The 20562-nt window shown below is 43.2% G+C and overlaps 1 protein-coding gene across 6 annotated transcripts in view; it reads right to left on the reverse strand.

Annotated features, from left to right (window-relative positions):
* Positions 1-20562, reverse strand: part of LOC147641686 (uncharacterized) — a 75668-nt gene that overhangs the window by 43133 nt on the left and 11973 nt on the right. The window lies entirely within an intron of this gene.

Consider the following 20562-nt stretch of genomic DNA (forward strand, 5'->3'; position numbering starts at 1 on the left):
GTGCAAGTAACTGTTTTTAATGTAGACACTGCTTAAATTTTGTTACCTATGAAATACCCATGGAGCCCGGGAACACCTAGAAATCCCAGGGACACATGCATGACCTTGTTTGGGACAAACAGGTGGTTTCATATGAGTTGTGAAGGTGGTAAATGTAGACCCAAATTTCAATTTAATTAAAAGGGTTCAGGACTAGAGTCTGATGTGCACTCATACAAGCATTGAAAGATGGAAAATTGACCTTGACAACTATTCATGTGTACATGTGTTTGCTTGTTGCCTGGGGAAATGACTTGTGTGCAAGAAACTCTTTTTAATGTAGACATTGCTTGGATTTTATTTCCCATGAAATGCCCATGGGGGCCAGGTGTCACCAATTGGCCGACCATTTGGTCCATCTCCAGTTTTTGCGTCTCGTTCACTTGAGGCCAGGCCGGTGTCTCATGTGAAGAGGCCAGTATTTTGCTGACATGGACGGGAGCCAGACTGGTGCCACCCGTGTGTTAGCAGGATGGTGTCGTATGGACGGGAGCCAGCCAAGGCAACCCTTTGGAAGTGCCAAATTCGAGGGGTCCATCTAGTGCCTCTCGTGGGTCTGATGCCCTGCGAGGTAGACACAAGCCCCTTGAAAGGGTTATGGATAGTGAATCCAACGGTCAACTGTCTCCAAGAAAGACAGTTATGCTTGAACAAGAGCCTGATGCTATGAGGGCTGAAATGGAACATATGAGAAAACTTTTGCAGGCTCAAGAGCAAGAGTTAAAGTTTTTGCATGAAGATCCCCATCTACAAAGTGCTATTGAAGCCAGGAAGGCTGATGCTATGGTAGATGTAACCTTCGAATCAATGGCTCGTGAAGTGGGCAAGAAACCAAGGGAGTTGGCACTTGCCTATCTCCTTCGCAAAGGTGATATCAAAGAGGGGGATGACGGAGAGCTGAAATTCAGAAATCCACCTCGTTTGAAGCATGGAGATCCCGCATCCATGAAACCGATCCCGTCAAGTGGGAAAGACTCCGTTGGACACCCACACGCTTAATAGCACAACTTTAAAACCACAAATTTGAAATGGACAACTTAAAACAACTTGAAATTTAAATGAAATGAAATGGAAAGATGGACACCAGCACTGGGGCCGGAACGGGCCGACCCCCCCCTCAATATATGATATATTTATTGGGAGTATTTAATAAATACAATGCTCCATGGGTTCCAAGAACCAGATAATGTCCATGTACATATGAAAACAGTACCAAACAAAAAGACTCGAATTTCGATGTAGAAGCTCGAAGCAGAACGACCACTAGTGTGGTCCAATCTCTACGGTCCTGTGCTTTCACTGGACTCCGCGGAGAGCGCCTCACTGGTGTTCCGAGACCACGCACAAACAGGCGCTCTCGTACTAACGCCTGGCTCTCCCGATCTCAGCACCTTTGGACCGAGGTTCGCCAATATAGCTTGGACAACCCGGCACCAAACGGGTGTTGGCCGAGCGGGATGAATCCCTTATCAGATTTAAACATAAAATACTTTATTGAAATCTGAAATTCACTTACTTGTAGATGGTTGATAGAAAACCAATACTTGTGGTGTTTGTGTAGAATTTGAAGCCACCCTTGTTGAAGAAATAGTTGCCTCGTGTAGAATCACCAAGACAAGTACCACCACAAAGGACACAGCCGCCTGCTGTGAGAGAGAAACATCCACTTGCAAGGGAGGAATACAACAGCAGAAAGAGAAGTATGTGTAGTTGCCTGCTGTGGGTAGGCGCAACCACCTGATGAAGGTTCAGCCGCCTGAGAGGATGAGAGAAACAGCCACTTAGGAAGCGCCTGGTGTGCTACCCCCCCCTGGCTACAACCTGCGTAGCAGCCTGTAGTGAGCTGCCTGCTGAAGGATAGGCACAGCTTGCTGTAAACAAGGCGCAGAGCCTGTTGAAGGTGGCCCACGACTGTGTGTAGAAGAAGAAAAACAGCGCAGCCTTCAAGTTTGCAGCCGCCTGTAGGAGCAGAACGTACAGCCGCCAGAGGCTGTACGTTGAAAGAAGGTACACAGCAGCCTGCGCAGCCACCTGGATGAGAGTATGCGCAGCAGTACAGTGATAGATGGCGGCCACCTGCAGTGCAGTTGCAGCCAGCCGCTTGGGGACAGAGTACGTGCAGTAGTAAAGGGAGAGATGGCAGCCGCCTGCTGCAAGTTCAGTCGCCAGCAGAGAGGGGAAGCGTCGCCGGTTGTCTCACGTAGGATGGAGGCGATTCATGATGACGTTTGAAGAGAGAGCCCTTTTCTTAATAAAATAAAAGTGAAGTTAACTTGGTGATACCCACGTTTGCATGTGGGTGGGGAGTTTGGGTAGGTGCCCATGCCCACCCCCACACTCACTTAAAGTGGGGCTCCCCACCTTGGCCCCTAAGTGGGTGCCCAAAGGGGGTGCCCACATTTAAGTGAATGTGAACACCTAACCTTATAAAACAAAGGGGTTAGAATAAAATATTAAAAACAACATGTGCGACATACTTACCACCTGTTCACATGCACTAAAGCTCGTCAGAATACAGAGCAGACTTCACGACTCACTGGCAGGCGTCCCCGCTCAGTAAGTAACACGTCAAACAGGCAAACACACAAATACATGTCATGCGAAAACAGTTTCAAGCATGCAAAATATGTGTGCATGTGCAAATAGTAACATGGACATATCTCCCGTTCATGGAACAAGTACAAAATATGTGTGCATGTGCAAATAGTAACATGGACATATCTCCCGTTCATGGAACAAGTACAAAATATCTGTCGGCACAAAACTGGCACGACATAAAAACATAAAAACCTGGTCTTCCTATGGAGTGACAGTCCCATAGGTAAGACACAGTTCCAGGCACGAGTCTCCCTATGGTGTGACAGTCCCATAGACAAAACACGGCACGAATACTGGCTCTTCCATGGCGTGACAATCCCATGGGTCGAACACAGTCCAGGTCGAACACGGGTGGCACTGGTCATACTGGCTCTTCCATGGCGTGACAATCCCATGGGTCGAACACAGTCCAGGTCATATACGGGTGGCACTGGTCTGGCTCCCGTCCATACGACACCATCCTGCTAACACACGGGTGGCACCAGTCTGGCTCCCGTCCATGTCAGCAAAATACTGGCCTCTTCACATGAGACACCGGCCTGGCCTCAAGTGAACGAGACGCAAAAACTGGAGATGGACCAAATGGTCGGCCAATTGGTGACATCCCCCCGGGCTTCTAAAGAGTTGACCTCAACTGAAAAGCCTCAAGATATGCCTGCAACAAATGTGGATAATCTGCAAAATAATCCTCATTTACCCACTTGGCATCAATAGGCAAATAATTCTTAAACTTCACAAGGTATCTCCTGGAAAGCTTTCCTGCAGGTAGCTTTCTCTCCTTGTGAAAAACAATCTGTTCTGGCTGGAGGATCTCCTCAAGCTCTTCAATCTCTGGCGGATCTTATGTGAGACAGGCTCATCAGAATCTGGCCCCACATATTTCCAAAATAGACTCACATGAAAAGCATTGTGAATCTTCCAATGACTAGGTAAAGCAAGCCTGTAGGACACTTCATTGATCTTGTGAATCACCTTGAAGGGTCCATAATAGCGAGGAGAAAGCTTAGGATATGATCCTTCTCGTCCTGGCCTCTTCCGAAGGCTAGCCTTCTCAAATTTCAGCAATACCCAATCACCTTCTTTGACTTCCATGTGGCTTCTATGCTTGTCAACAGCCATTTTATGCTTATCCTGAGATCTTGCTATGGCTGTCCGCACCTGACCAAAGGCAACATCCAAGTCACGAACATATTCATCAGCTGCAAAAATCTCATCCTTTGTTCGAAGGATAGGTGGCAAGACCACTCTGCCATAAATAATCTCAAACGGAGCCTTTCCTGTGGAAGCATGGATCGTATCGTTGTAGGCAAACTCAACAAGTGGAAGATACTTCTCCCATGCAGTCTTTTGATCTGCCACATAACATTTCAATAAATCCAACACAGCTGAATTTGCAGCTTCACTTTGGCCATCCGTTTGGGGATGATAAGCTGATGAAAACTCAAGTTTAGTACCCATATTATCAAACAAAGCCCTCCAAAATAGGCTTGTAGTCCTGGGATCTCTATCCCCAACAATGAATTTAGGCATACCATGATGCTTGAAAATATTAGCAAGAAAAAGCTTTACCATATGATCAGCTTTAATGGTTTTCTTGACGGGCAAGAAATGAGCTTGCTTGCTAAACCTGTCCACAATAGTCCAAATAGCATCATTCCCATGCTGGGATCTAGGCAAATCCATAATAAAATCCATCGTGATACTTTCCCAAGGTTGCGAGGGAATAGGCAATGGCTGAAGCAAACCTGGAGGCTTTTGCCTGTCAAATTTCAGTAATACATGCACGCACATAAGCCTCAATGTCTTTACGCATGGTTGGCCAAAAGAAATACCTCTGAATCATGCGAGTAGTAGGCATAATACCTCTATGACCAGCATAAGGTGGAGCGTGACATTCGTCCATAACTTTTGGACGCAAATCCTTCTACACGCTGTCGTGAAGTGTGCGGTACAGCCAGGAAAGTACGAAACTTCTAGCTGTGAGAGTGAATGTCAAATCCAACAAGGAATCTCACGCACAAAATTTCCCAAGGAGTATTGGACATCACTATTTCCAATGACAAATACATGTGTCAACTTGCCTCAATACATCCTTGAATTCATCCCAATGATTGCACAAATTTGCATGAAATCCTTTGAACCATTCACATGTGGGCATAACAGAGCCTTCCCATCTTTCCAATATACATGTGGCCAGTTACATCCATTACATCCAGTGTTCTCAAAACTATTATTTCGAGATGTACTTTATCACCTGAAAACCTGCCTTAATATACTAACATCTCACAAGTAAAATATAGCATTTGGCTTAGCTTTAACATGCTCATGAGATTTAGAAAATTCCATGGCTTGAATTCCAAAAAATCCGATCGAGTAGGAAGTAAAACCAACCTTTCGGAACCTTAATGTACTTTTGATGCTTTATTTCCACAATACTCCAAGTCTCTAGATCTCCCATTCTTCAAATCTTTTAAAGGTTTACCAAACATGCGATTTTCCCAATTCGTTGATTTATATATTCAAAGTAAAAAAGAAAAACCCACTTAACTGTGAGTAGAGATAGGTGAAATTTTCATCGATTTTTTTCTCTATTCCACTGACGGCGGCTTCGCTGCAGACCACGGAAGGCAAAATACAACTATATGATGAAAACCTTATCATTGGATAGCTCTCATTTTCCTCTATAATTCTAACTCCTACACGCCATAAACAGAAGCAATCCCCTTGAAATTTTAGACTCTGGTTGGACGGACGCTGTTCCTCCTTCTCAGAATTTTCTTTTTCCAACTCTCACTCGCCGTCTCTCTCCGGCCCTTTTTTCTCTTTCCCCGCTGAGAATTCGCGCCCTTACCACCTTTTTTTTTTCCAGCTATACTTGCTATTTAAAAAAAGCTGCGCATTTCGCTGGTAGATTTTCTAGAAAAATCCAAAATATATTTTGTTTTTAACCTTAGCACTAAGGTTACAAGGCATAACCTTAGCATTAAGGTTAAAGTTCCCAATGCAAAGCATTTCATTTAATTCTATTCCCCGGCATTCAACAATTTCTTCGGCACTGCAATGTCTACTACTCTTGATGTCTCCGTAGTGTATAAATCATCATATTGGCCATGTGATTTATAGACTCCCCAATTGTTCATTCAAGTTTTTTCCCATATCTTCATAAATACATTCCTTTGTGCATTGAGATACCCTCATGCTTGCATTCCATAAGATTCACTGATTTGACCCAGTCGATACCATTTACCAGAAGCATCACCCTCCACACTCATATACAAAAAACTCCTAATTCTGACTCAGCCTCAGCTTGTCTTATTAAACCTCATATACAATAAGAACATATGTACATGGCATCATATAATGACTCGTCATGGCACTTAACCCCATGCATCTGGATGTGTATTTGATGAACTCACATGCACGGTTTCACATCATAGACGTGCCATGGCACGACATCCACCCCCTCTAAACCTGCACATCCTCTGGTATGTGCCAAATCATCATCAAGATCTACATATAGCTGGATGTCGTCTTCATCTTCTGCAATTCCAGGAAGATCACCCTCTTCCTCTTCAACCATATCCATACAACCACTGTCAAGCCTCTCATCCTGAATTTCTTGTGAATCAAAAGGATCACCATCATGCCTTCTTTTAAATATCTTGATTCTTTTGCCAGCCACAAGATTCTTTACTTCTGTTCCATCAAGCTCACACAGAGTATACGTGGCATTTCCATGCACATGCTTGACAATGTAAGGGCCAAACCATCTTTTTGCAAATTTTCTTTGAACAGTGAATTGGTTGTCAAAGCTACTATCATACATTAGAACCCAATCACCTTCTTCAACAGGTTTTGGCCGGAGTCTGTGTCTACTATCAAATCTTTCTTTATTTTTCAACCTTGCATCTTTCAAGCGAGCTTTAGCAAGCTCTACATCTTCAGGCCTCCTCTCCAACTGTCTTATTCGCAATGCAAGGAGGTCATCTCTGCTCAATCCTTCCACCCAGGGCAATACATTCCAAGTTAGAATTACTTCTTCAACTGGCATCACTGGCTTCTGACCATACATTAATTCTGCAGGCATGTATCCTGTCACTGAGCTATGAGTTGTACGGTCAGCCCACAAGGCATATGGTAGCAGCTTTGGCCACTCTCTCATCCTTTCTCTGCATGCCTTAGCCAAAGCTTTAATGATTGGAGGATGTCCTCGCTCACTTTTCCCATTGCCCTCAGGATTGTAAGCACATGTTAGAGACAGTTTGATACCAATTCTAGAGAAGAATTCCCTTGCTTCTTCAACATCTAGCTCACCCCTATCAGCTGTTATTTTCCCAACACAACCATATCGGCAGATCACATCTTCCAAGAGAAATTTGCATACTGTTTCCGTACTCTTTGTTCTAAGAGCACGCCCTTCTACCTGATTTGTTAAATCTTCTCTTGCAAGTGCTATGTACCGCATCTGCCAAATTCCCAAAGGCATTGTAACTAGATCCACTACCCATTTGTAGTGCATGGCAGGTGGGTAGGTTGGTTGCAAGCCATCACGATGCCGCACATTTGAGTACATTTGGCATACTATGCATGTTTCCACATATTGGGAAATATCCTTGTACATTCCTCTCCACCAATATTTCTCCTTTATTTTGGTAAAGGTGGCCCACACACTTCTATGCCCAGCCCAGAGACTCTCATGGAATTCTTTCACAAGCTTTCCTTGAGTCTCTTTATCACATATGACTCTCTGTGGCATAGCATTCCTCTGTTTAGGATGCTTCCAGAGATACCCATCCTTTAGAAAGTAACCATATGCTTTTCTGCGGATCCTCTTAAATTCTGAGTCAGACCAATTTTCTTGCCTTGTTAGAGTGCTCAAATATTGACCAATAAGCAACCAATCTCCTTCATATATTTCCTCAATAAAAGACTCAAGTGCATTTGATAAGCAAATATGATCCCCCTTTGCATATGCTGTAGTATAGAACTTTGTACCCACATCATCAATGTCACTAATCATCTCTTTCTCATCTTCATACCTGGCTCTTGATAGCATATCTGCAACTGGATTATCTTTTCCCGCAATATGCTCAAACTCAGGATTTAGTGACTTGATATAAGCAATCCACCTAAGCATAGCAATATCTGGAGTGGTACAACTTGCTATCATCCCAAGAAGTGGCAAGCAATCAGTCTCCACAAGTACAGATGCCCCAATAAGATATTCTTTTTCACATTTTAGAGCAGTGACTATCCCCCATAATTCTCTCTTGATCTGTGGATACTTTCGCTGCCGAAAGCTTAATACCTTTGCTCCAAATCTAATTACATACCTATGATCATCCTCATCATCTTGCCCTACTGCCCATCCAATCCCAGTAGGACTAGTATCAACTGTAACAATCACAGGCCTGCCACACTCATAATCTGCCTTTCTCAAAATGGGTGATGATTGGAGCAAATATTTCAGCTTCCGCATAGCTTTAATATGTACTGCACTCCACAAAAATTTTTGATTTTTCCTCAAAAGCTGATAAAGAGGATCTGCTACATGTGCATAATGTGGGATCCAAATAACATAAAAGACACATGCTCCAAGAAATCTCCTCAGCTCTGTAACATTAATGCATATTTCCTTCATTCTTTGTATTGCATCTATCTTGGCTGGACAAGGACGGCGTCCACTAGTACTACAAAGATGTCCCACTATTAGCACTTCACCAACCCCAAACACTGATTTCTGCCCAGATAAAGTAAGATTCACTTCTTCAAGCCTGGATAGAATCATGTCACAATCCTTTATATGATCTGCCACAAACTTGCGGCACCCTTTTGAATCCAAATTCCCATCTTTGTCTTTCTCATCCTGATTGTGACTTTGTTTACAGGTTGCATGTCTTGAATAAAGCGCAATGTCCCATTTTTCTTTGGTACAGTAAACCATCTGTTGGAATATGGGGCACATGAAGGCTCCAAGATTCCCATCCTGATCTTTTCCTTTAGTAATTCCATCAACTTTGGCAAGAGAGCCTTTGGTACTGGAATTGGCCGCAGATTCCAGGGCACATGTGGAACAGTAAAGATCACCATTGGTGCTGTTACACTTGGATCAACACAGCCTATCTCATGCGGCTGAAAGGCAAAAGCTTTCCCATGTTTTACAAGCATCTCCTCAAAGCATTCCCTTTCAACTGGCAACAGAAAATCCTTCTCACCAATCTTCAGCTCTTTCAGAGTTTCTTGAGTAAATTTATGCCCAATTTTCTTCGGATCTCTAAGATTTGGCTGCATAGAAGCTTCATCTATCTTCTCCTTGCTTCCCGGTGGCAAGGGCAAGGCAACTGGTTTCACCTTCTTTGCAACCGTTTTGTACTTTGTATCAACATGAGCATCCATCTCACAATTCATGTTTTTACATTCCACCCCCTCAAATTCCTGGATTATATCATACATCTCCACAGATGACACCTTTATCATTTCATTTCCACCCTGTAAGCATGCTCTTCTCATATCAAAAAGCACATCCATAGTATCTATAAATGACACCTCATCAAGCACTCCTGAAATAAACTCATTCTTCTCCAAAAGACCACACTGCTCAAAACTTTTTTGTTCATTTTGTATATGTTTTTGCATGCCACGCTTTAAATCCTTGCTTTTTACAAAAACCAGTGACCCATAGCTGGAGAATCCCTGAAAATTTGCTGAAAAACTATTTACATTGATTGAGTCCTGCGAGAACTCATTTCCCCTTGTACCATTGGAATCCCGCTTTACAATGGCACCTGGCCAAAATCCCTCATCTCCCTGTAATTCATAAACTCTCTGTTTATCTTCGGGAGCGACTGTGCCCTAAGAGACTCACGATTCCTTTCATGATTAATGCAAACTGTCAAAAACTGAACAGCTTTTTTGCCATCTTTACTCCTTATTCTTGCATAAGCTGAACCATCATCCAAAACCTTTGTTTCCATCCTTACAGCTGTAATGTAGGGTTGCCCAAGAATGAGGGGATACGATGACATCTCCTGAACAAAGAAATTCTGATCATCCTTCACATCCCCTATAGTTACCCTTACATTTGGACATGCTGCATAAAGCTCACCAGATGAATTATTAGCTGCTTTAATCATCCATCCATGATCCACATCCATTGGCCACTTACATTTGTTGTAGAGATTTTTAGCCATAAGATTTATTTCAGACCCATGATCAATTAGAGCGACATATGGCTCTTCCAAATCACCTATCTTGACAAGGGTTTCAGTGGTTGCTCTTGCCCAATGGCTCCTGGAGTAATGACTCTTTGTAAGAACTTCTTTTTCATCATCCTCTTCCACAAAGCGCACTTGTCGTGCCCCATCAGCAGAGTGATTACATTCCACCACATTTTCTCTCTCTTCCTTTTTCTGTACCTGTACTCCATGAGTCTTGGAAGTGCTTGCCTCCCCTTGTGATGGAATAGATTCAATTATGGACTGCCTTTTTCTTCGTATAATATCAATTATCTCATCATGAAATTCTTTCTTTGCAATTCCCAAGACTTCCCCTAGTGTGAATTCCACCCTGCTGTTTAGAATCCTTTCTTCAAGTACCTTTTTGAGATCTGTTGCAACTTCAATATCAGATTGAAGCTTGTAGAGTGGACTTTTCCCTTTACCCTTCTCCTTCATTTTTGCTGGCACTTCTTCCATTGAAACATCATGTGGAGGTCTGCTATGCTGTGGAGGCATATGTGATGGCCCAGGATCCTTCTTTTCACTTCCACGTGTAACTCTTTTTGATGGCCCTCCTTCCTCATTTTCCCTTTTTCGCTTCTCCTCTACCTGTGCCTCATTATTTTGGCATTTGGCAATATAGGCATGAATGGATAAAGAATCCACAGGCTCCTCCCAGCCAGTCTCAAGACGTATACAATCACCTGCCTCATGCAAAGCTTGCTTTGACACTTTCTTTGACGCAATTAATTCCATTGTTGATGGCCAAAAATTCTCATTCTCATAATCCTCATCATTCTCAAATCCCTGCTTTTGTTGACCAACCTTTAATCCATAGGTTGCTGCCTCAACCATAGAAATGGCATGACTAGCAGCCATATCCTCTACCAGCTTTTTCATCCCTCCTTTCCCAAAGTTTGTACTCAATGGAAGACCAGTCTCTGTAAGATGGATTTTCCCATCTTTGAAGAACACAAGTTGATTTTTAAGAGCTTCTTTATAGCTGGTACAATCCTTCTTTGCATGCTCTGGGTCATCACACCATATGCATCTATATGTAAACCCTTCTTTGATTTGAGGCCTTTGCATAGAAGCCTGCCCCAATGGTAGACCTTTTTCTTCAATCCTGGACATCTTCAATTTTAAATCACGCATACCCTTGATAAGCTCATCCATCGGCCCATCTATCTTAGGAATTGTGGCAGCTGGCTTGGATAAATTCTCAGGGGTAACAGCAGCTATGGGGGTTGCAGAGCCCATCACCATTTTATCCCTCCTCCGCTGCCGCTTTGCTAACATAGTGACTGCATCCTCAACATCATTCCAATCACTCTTTAATCCTTGCTCTGTATTCTTATCCTCAAGGAGGATTTCCAATTTCTCCTGGAGATCTTTCCCAGCTGCTTGCAAGAAGAGCTCTGTCTTTTCTCTGTCCAAAGTTGCACGCTCTATTCTTGACAACTGGGCATAACGCTTCTCAAACTCCCTTAGCAATTCTGTGGCAGAAATTCCCATTTTAGGTTTTGTGACCCATTCTAAGAAAGTTCGTTTGGTCACTCGCTCAGAATCCTCCATGAAGTATTCATCCTTTAAGGCAAGCTTGAACTCTTCCCAATTTCTGCCACCCTGTGCTGTCTGCAATCCTTTTATGCGCTCTCTTATTTCAGGAACGCATACCAGCTCGAAACTTCGAACCATATCCTCCTCAGTCACCCTGTTTAGCTCCATCTCCTTTATATAATTGCGCAGATACTTTGTAATGTCCTTCCCATCAAATTGATCCACCTTTTTCACAATTGATTGTAAGGCTTTGGTCGTGGAAATCTGTCCCCTCTCAGCAGCTTGTTGCTGTTGCATGTACATGGTAAACATTTGAAACATCTGCATAACTCCAGGGTCAAAATGAACCCCCTGACCCTCAGAATTCTCAGCCATAGCTTCCCTGTATATTTCACCACACTCTCACCCCAACAGTTTCACGTCGGGTTCACCAAAAGATGTCGTGAAGTGTGCGGTACAGCCAGGAAAGTACGAAACTTCTAGCTGTGAGAGTGAATGTCAAATCCAACAAGGAATCTCACGCACAAAATTTCCCAAGGAGTATTGAACATCACTATTTCCAATGACAAATACATGTGTCAACTTGCCTCAATACATCCTTGAATTCATCCCAATGATTGCACAAATTTGCATGAAATCCTTTGAACCATTCACATGTGGGCATAACAGAGCCTTCCCATCTTTCCAATATACATGTGGCCAGTTACATCCATTACATCCAGTGTTCTCAAAACTATTATTTCGAGATGTACTTTATCACCTGAAAACCTGCCTTAATATACTAACATCTCACAAGTAAAATATAGCATTTGGCTTAGCTTTAACATGCTCATGAGATTTAGAAAATTCCATGGCTTGAATTCCAAAAAATCCGATCGAGTAGGAAGTAAAACCAACCTTTCGGAACCTTAATGTACTTTTGATGCTTTATTTCCACAATACTCCAAGTCTCTAGATCTCCCATTCTTCAAATCTTTTAAAGGTTTACCAAACATGCGATTTTCCCAATTCGTTGATTTATATATTCAAAGTAAAAAAGAAAAACCCACTTAACTGTGAGTAGAGATAGGTGAAATTTTCATCGATTTTTTTCTCTATTCCACTGACGGCGGCTTCGCTGCAGACCACGGAAGGCAAAATACAACTATATGATGAAAACCTTATCATTGGATAGCTCTCATTTTCCTCTATAATTCTAACTCCTACACGCCATAAACAGAAGCAATCCCCTTGAAATTTTAGACTCTGGTTGGACGGACGCTGTTCCTCCTTCTCAGAATTTTCTTTTTCCAACTCTCACTCGCCGTCTCTCTCCGGCCCTTTTTTCTCTTTCCCCGCTGAGAATTCGCGCCCTTACCACCTTTTTTTTTTCCAGCTATACTTGCTATTTAAAAAAAGCTGCGCATTTCGCTGGTAGATTTTCTAGAAAAATCCAAAATATATTTTGTTTTTAACCTTAGCACTAAGGTTACAAGGCATAACCTTAGCATTAAGGTTAAAGTTCCCAATGCAAAGCATTTCATTTAATTCTATTCCCCGGCATTCAACAATTTCTTCGGCACTGCAATGTCTACTACTCTTGATGTCTCCGTAGTGTATAAATCATCATATTGGCCATGTGATTTATAGACTCCCCAATTGTTCATTCAAGTTTTTTCCCATATCTTCATAAATACATTCCTTTGTGCATTGAGATACCCTCATGCTTGCATTCCATAAGATTCACTGATTTGACCCAGTCGATACCATTTACCAGAAGCATCACCCTCCACACTCATATACAAAAAACTCCTAATTCTGACTCAGCCTCAGCTTGTCTTATTAAACCTCATATACAATAAGAACATATGTACATGGCATCATATAATGACTCGTCATGGCACTTAACCCCATGCATCTGGATGTGTATTTGATGAACTCACATGCACGGTTTCACATCATAGACGTGCCATGGCACGACAACGCGTAGGCAATTATCCTTCATAAGATAACCCTCGTTGATAACATAAGAGGCATGTGAATGACCAGCCATCAAATCAGTCCATATATGGGAAAAATCAGCATCCAAATGATACAAATCTCTCATAGCAGATAAATCTCCATGAGAGGCCACTGAGACTGCAGCAACATAAGGCCTCCTAGATAGTGCATCGGCCACCACATTTTTCTTTCCTGGAGTATGCACAATCTGAAAATGAAACATGGAAAGAAAGTTTGCCATTCTCATCTGCTTCTCTGAAAGCTTGGTTTGAGATAGAAAGTATCTCAAGCTTTGATGATCTGTCTTGACTACAAATTCAGCCCCAAGAAGGTAATGTTTCCAAATCTTTAAGGCGTGAATTACAGCCAAGAGTTCTTTCTCATAGATATCCATATGAAGCTCAGCATCATGCAAACGACGGCTCTCGTATGCAACTGCATGCCCTTCTTGATTTAGGACAGCTCCTATGCAATCACCACAAGCATCACATTCAACCACGAATGACTTGTGCAAGTCAGGAACAATCAATACTGGACCACATATGATCGCATGCTTGAGCTGCAAGAAAGCATCCTGTTCCTTTGAAGTCCATTTGAAAGCAGTTTTCTTCTTCGTGAGATCATGTAGAGGAGTGGCAATCATAGCAAAATGCCTTATGAAACGCCTATAGTACGAACATAATCCCAGAAAACTACGTACTTGATGTACGTTTTGCAATTTGGGCCAATTCCGAATGGTCTCTATCTTTGCAGGATCCATTGTAACTCCATCTTTGGATACAATATGACCCAAATAATGAATCTCTGAAAGGAAAAACTCACTTTTCTTGGCATTGACGAAAAGTTTATGCTTCCGCAACTCTTCGAACACTGTGACCAAATGAGTTCTGTGTTCCTGCTCATTCTTGGAGAAAACCAAGATATCATCAAAGAAGACTCCTGTAAACTTGCGATGGGGTCGGAATCTTCGGCTTCAATCTGAGGTCCCATGTTTTCAACCTCAATACCCAATGCAGCTGCCACTTGCATAGAGATGAAATTGTGAGTTGCACAGTCATCAAACATGAATAATGCGGGCTGATCCTTGATTTGCCCCCAAGCCTTGCAAACCATACGCTCTTTTGCATCATGACCTGTATTACCTTGCACATCAGGAACTGCATGAACATTTGCTTTGGTGTGCTTGTCCTCGTGCTTTGGTTTGCGATCTGGGCATTGCCGGAACATGTGGTCTTTGCTACCACAAGAAAAGCATTTTCCATCCTTAGCATATTGCTCTCTTTGCTCCGGGGTTAAGCCGAATTTGTTCTTTCTTGGGCCCTGTTCTTTAGATGTGTTATTTTCAGCTTTACCACCCTTGTAGGGCTCCCGGAAGTTCTTTTTAGGTGGCTGTCCACCCTTTTGCTGATTTGGGACAGCCTTGTCTTACCCTTTGGAAGTGCCAAATTCGAGGGGTCCATCTAGTGCCTCTCGTGGGTCTGATGCCCTGCGAGGTAGACACAAGCCCCTTGAAAGGGTTATGGATAGTGAATCCAACGGTCAACTGTCTCCAGGAAAGACAGTTATGCTTGAACAAGAGCCTGATGCTATGAGGGCTGAAATGGAACATATGAGAAAACTTTTGCAGGCTCAAGAGCAAGAGTTAAAGTTTTTGCATGAAGATCCCCATCTACAAAGTGCTATTGAAGCCAGGAAGGCTGATGCTATGGTAGATGTAACCTTCGAATCAATGGCTCGTGAAGTGGGCAAGAAACCAAGGAAGTTGGCACTTGCCTATCTCCTTCGCAAAGGTGATATCAAAGAGGGGGATGACGGAGAGCTGAAATTCAGAAGTCCACCTCGTTTGAAGCATGGAGATCCCGCATCCCAAAGGCTGAAATCTTTTATGCAAAAGGAAGAGGTGACTGTCACCTCTCGACATGCATCCTCTCCCCAAGGCACAAAGCCTGATAGATATATGTATGCCAGTGCTCATGGAGGGCATGAAAGTCACATGCATGCAAGACATGTATCTCATGGTGACAGGTCTACTTCCAGAAAAATTTTGCCTTCTGAGTTGTCTCATGGAGAGACAATGCCATATGCAGGTAAGTCACATGCATCTGAGTTTCGAGTTCGTGGAGCACATGCCACCGTGCCCCATGAAGCTTCTATGACGGCCCATGGAGCCCATGCAGATAGGGCTACCCCGTTGAATAAGGGGAAAAGAAAAAGAGAAGACCATGAGCCTCATGCCAGGAAGCTCAAGGAATTCAAAGCAGGTGATAAATCTGTCAAATTTGATGTCTTTCATGGTGAACATGATGCCTCTAAGGTGTTAGCATTTGTGGCACAGTTCGACATTGCTGCCCTCCATGAGCACTGGCATACATGTATCTCATGGTGACAGGTCTATTTCCAGAAAAATTTTGCCTTCTGAGTTGTCTCATGGAGAGACCATGCCATATGCAGGTAAGTCACATGCATCTGAATTTCGAGTTCGTGGAGCACATGCCACCGTGCCCCATGAAGCTTCTATGACGGCCCATGGAGCCCATGGAGATAGGGCTACCCCGTTGGATAAGGGGAAAAGAAAAAGAGAAGACCATGAGCCTCATGCCAGGAAGCTCAAGGAATTCAAAGCAGGTGATAAATCTGTCAAATTTGATGTCTTTCATGGTGAACATGATGCTTCTAAGGTGTTAGCGTTTGTGGCACAGTTCGACATTGCTTTTAGCGATGAGGACTTTACAGAACAGTCAAAGGTGCGCCATGCTAGCATGTTTTTGAAAGGGACTGCTGCTCATTGGTGGATCACTGAAAAGATCACCAAGGATCCCATCTCCACTTGGAAGGAATTCAAAGATAGATTTTATGCTCAGTTCTTGCCACCCAATGCAGAGCAAACTCTCACTCAAAAGTGGGACAGGTTGGAGGAAAAAGATAATGAGAGTGTGCAACAGTATGTTAACAAATTCTGGAAAGTGTTGCTGGAAGTGACTCCCTTCATGCTAATCACTGAAGATGAAAGAAAGAGGAAGTTTCGTTCTGGACTGCAACCAGCATATAGATCGGGTATTGAATTGCACCCGAAACATACGTTGCAACAACTTACAGCTTCTGCTCTTGCTACGGAGCAATTGGTGCTCAAGATCAAGCAGGATCAAGGAGGTTCCAAGGGGAAGGACAAGGCTGCCCCAAATCAGCAAAAGGGTGGACAGCCACCTAAAAAGAACTTCCGGGAGCCCTACAAGGGTGGTAAAGCTGAAAATAACACATCTAAAGAACAGGGCCCAAGAAAGAACAAAGTCGGCTTAACCCCGGAGCAAAGAGAGCAATATGCTAAGGATGGAAAATGCTTTTCTTGTGGTAGCAAAGACCACATGTTCCGGCAATGCCCAGATCGCAAACCAAAGCACGAGGACAAGCACACCAAAGCAAATGTTCATGCAGTTCCTGATGTGCAAGGTAATACAGGTCATGATGCAAAAGAGCGTATGGTTTGCAAGGCTTGGGGGCAAATCAAGGATCAGCCCGCATTATTCATGTTTGATGACTGTGCAACTCACAATTTCATCTCTATGCAAGTGGCAGCTGCATTGGGTATTGAGGTTGAAAACATGGGACCTCAGATTGAAGCCGAAGCTGCATTTATTGGAGGTGCAGGTTACCCCTTTGATAGGGAAGTTGCGTATCCATATCCAGGGCTACCTTGATAATGAGCATTTTCTAGTTGCTCCACTGAATGGATGTGATGTATTGTTGGGCAAGCCGTGGCACCATAGGCTTGAGCCCCGCAAAGATTACAAGTCCAATATGATTTCTTTTATGCATAAAGGCCGCATGCATTTTATTGATGCTGGCAAAGAAGGGGATTCCATCCCAGTTGTATCACACATCCAAATTAATAAAGCAATGAAAAAGAGTCTTTCAGCGTACTTGGTTTTTGTGCGTGATAGTCTTGTGCCAAATCATCAAAATGTGGATGCTATGTCTAATGATAGGCTGAATTTTCTTAATGCATTCAAAGACTGTTTTGCTGACTCATTGCCACGTGAATTACCTCCCCAAAGGCCCGAAGATCACCGCATAGATCTTGTGCCAGGTAGTTCTCCACCTAACAAACCCGCATACCGAGTGAGTGCTGCACAACAAGAAGAAATCATGCAGCAGGTCAACGAGCTTTTAGAGAAAGGTTTGGTTCAGCCCAGTTCCTCACCTTACTGCTCTCCTGTACTTCTTGTTCAAAAGAAGGACGGATCATTCCGTATGTGTGTGGACTATAGAGCTTTGAACAAGCTTACCATCAAGAACAGATTTCCTATTCCACGTATTGATGATATCTTGGATAAGCTTGATGGTTCGGCTTGCTTTAGCAGACTTGACTTGAAGAGTGGTTATCACCAGATACGCGTGGTGCCACAAGATGTCCATAAGACTGCATTCAGGACAGCCTTCGGATTATATGAATTCTTGGTAATGCCTTTTGGTCTCACCAATGCTCCTGCTACTTTTAATCGTATGATGGATAGGATATTCCGACCCCATCGCAAGTTTACAGGAGTCTTCTTTGATGATATCTTGGTTTTCTCCAAGAATGAGCAGGAACACAGAACTCATTTGGTCACAGTGTTCGAAGAGTTGCGGAAGCATAAACTTTTCGTCAATGCCAAGAAAAGTGAGTTTTTCCTTTCAGAGATTCATTATTTGGGTCATATTGTATCCAAAGATGGAGTTACAATGGATCCTGCAAAGATAGAGACCATTCGGAATTGGCCCAAATTGCAAAACGTACATCAAGTACGTAGTTTTCTGGGATTATGTTCGTACTATAGGCGTTTCATAAGGCATTTTGCTATGATTGCCACTCCTCTACATGATCTCACGAAGAAGAAAACTGCTTTCAAATGGACTTCAAAGGAACAGGATGCTTTCTTGCAGCTCAAGCATGCGATCATATGTGGTCCAGTATTGATTGTTCCTGACTTGCACAAGTCATTCGTGGTTGAATGTGATGCTTGTGGTGATTGCATAGGAGCTGTCCTAAATCAAGAAGGGCATGCAGTTGCATACGAGAGCCGTCGTTTGCATGATGCTGAGCTTCATATGGATATCTATGAGAAAGAACTCTTGGCTGTAATTCACGCCTTAAAGATTTGGAAACATTACCTTCTTGGGGCTGAATTTGTAGTCAAGACAGATCATCAAAGCTTGAGATACTTTCTATCTCAAACCAAGCTTTCAGAGAAGCAGATGAGAATGGCAAACTTTCTTTCCATGTTTCATTTTCAGATTGTGCATACTCCAGGAAAGAAAAATGTGGTGGCCGATGCACTATCTAGGAGGCCTTATGTTGCTGCAGTCTCAGTGGCCTCTCATGGAGATTTATCTACTATGAGAGATTTGTATCATTTGGATGCTGATTTTTCCCATATATGGACTGATTTGATGGCTGGTCATTCACATGCCTCTTATGTTATCAACGAGGGTTATCTTATGAAGGATAATTGCCTACGCGTGTAGAAGGATTTGCGTCCAAAAGTTATGGACGAATGTCACGCTCCACCTTATGCTGGTCATAGAGGTATTATGCCTACTACTCGCATGATTCAGAGGTATTTCTTTTGGCCAACCATGCGTAAAGACATTGAGGCTTATGTGCGTGCATGTATTACTTGCCAAAAGGTGAAATTTGACAGGCAAAAGCCTCCAGGTTTGCTTCAACCATTGCCTATTCCCTCGCAACCTTGGGAAAGTATCACGATGGATTTTATTATGGATTTGCCTAGATCCCAGCATGGGAATGATGCTATTTGGACTATTGTGGACAGGTTTAGCAAGCAAGCTCATTTCTTGCCCGTCAAGAAAACCATTAAAGCTGATCATATGGTAAAGCTTTTTCTTGCTAATATTTTCAAGCATCATGGTATGCCTAAATCCATTGTTGGGGATAGAGATCCCAGGACTACAAGCCTATTTTGGAGGGCTTTGTTTGATAATATGGGTACTAAACTTGAGTTTTCATCAGCTTATCATCCCCAAACGGATGGCCAAAGTGAAGCTGCAAATTCAGCTGTGTTGGATTTATTGAAATGTTATGTGGCAGATCAAAAGACTGCATGGGAGAAGTATCTTCCACTTGTTGAGTTTGCCTACAACAATACGATCCATGCTTCCACAGGAAAGGCTCCGTTTGAGATTATTTATGGCAGAGTGGTCTTGCCACCTATCCTTCGAACAAAGGATGAGATTTTTGCAGCTGATGAATATGTTCGTGACTTGGATGTTGCCTTTGGTCAGGTGCGGACAGCCATAGCAAGATCTCAGGATAAGCATAAAATGGCTGCTGACAAGCATAGAAGCCACATGGAAGTCAAAGAAGGTGATTGGGTATTGCTGAAATTTGAGAAGGCTAGCCTTCGGAAGAGGCCAGGACGAGAAGGATCATATCCTAAGCTTTCTCCTCACTATTATGGACCCTTCAAGGTGATTCACAAGATCAATGAAGTGTCCTACAGGCTTGCTTTACCTAGTCATTGGAAGATTCACAATGCTTTTCATGTGAGTCTATTTTGGAAATATGTGGGGCCAGATCCTGATGAGCCTGTCTCACATAAGATCCGCCAGAGATTGAAGAGCTTGAGGAGATCCTCCAGCCAGAACAGATTGTTTTTCACAAGGAGAGAAAGCTACCTGCAGGAAAGCTTTCCAGGAGATACCTTGTGAAGTTTAAGAATTATTTGCCTATTGATGCCAAGTGGGTAAATGAGGATTATTTTGCAGATTATCCACATTTGTTGCAGGCATATCTTGAGGCTTTTCAGTTGAGGTCAACTCTTTAGAAGCCCGGGGGGATGTCACCAATTGGCCGACCATTTGGTCCATCTCCAGTTTTTGCGTCTCGTTCACTTGAGGCCAGGCCGGTGTCTCATGTGAAGAGGCCAGTATTTTGCTGACATGGACGGGAGCCAGACTGGTGCCACCCGTGTGTTAGCAGGATGGTGTCGTATGGACGGGAGCCAGACCAGTGCCACCTGTGTATGACCTGGACTGTGTTCGACCCATGGGATTGTCACGCCATGGAAGAGCCAGTATGACCAGTGCCACCCGTGTATGACCTGGACTGTGTTCGACCTGGACTGTGTTCGACCCATGGGATTGTCACGCCATGGAAGAGCCAGTATTCGTG

The sequence above is a fragment of the Cibotium barometz genome, chromosome 1, assembly GCF_041138505.1.
Source record: "Cibotium barometz isolate CiBa-2024 chromosome 1, ASM4113850v1, whole genome shotgun sequence".
Classification (NCBI taxonomy): domain Eukaryota; kingdom Viridiplantae; phylum Streptophyta; class Polypodiopsida; order Cyatheales; family Cibotiaceae; genus Cibotium; species Cibotium barometz.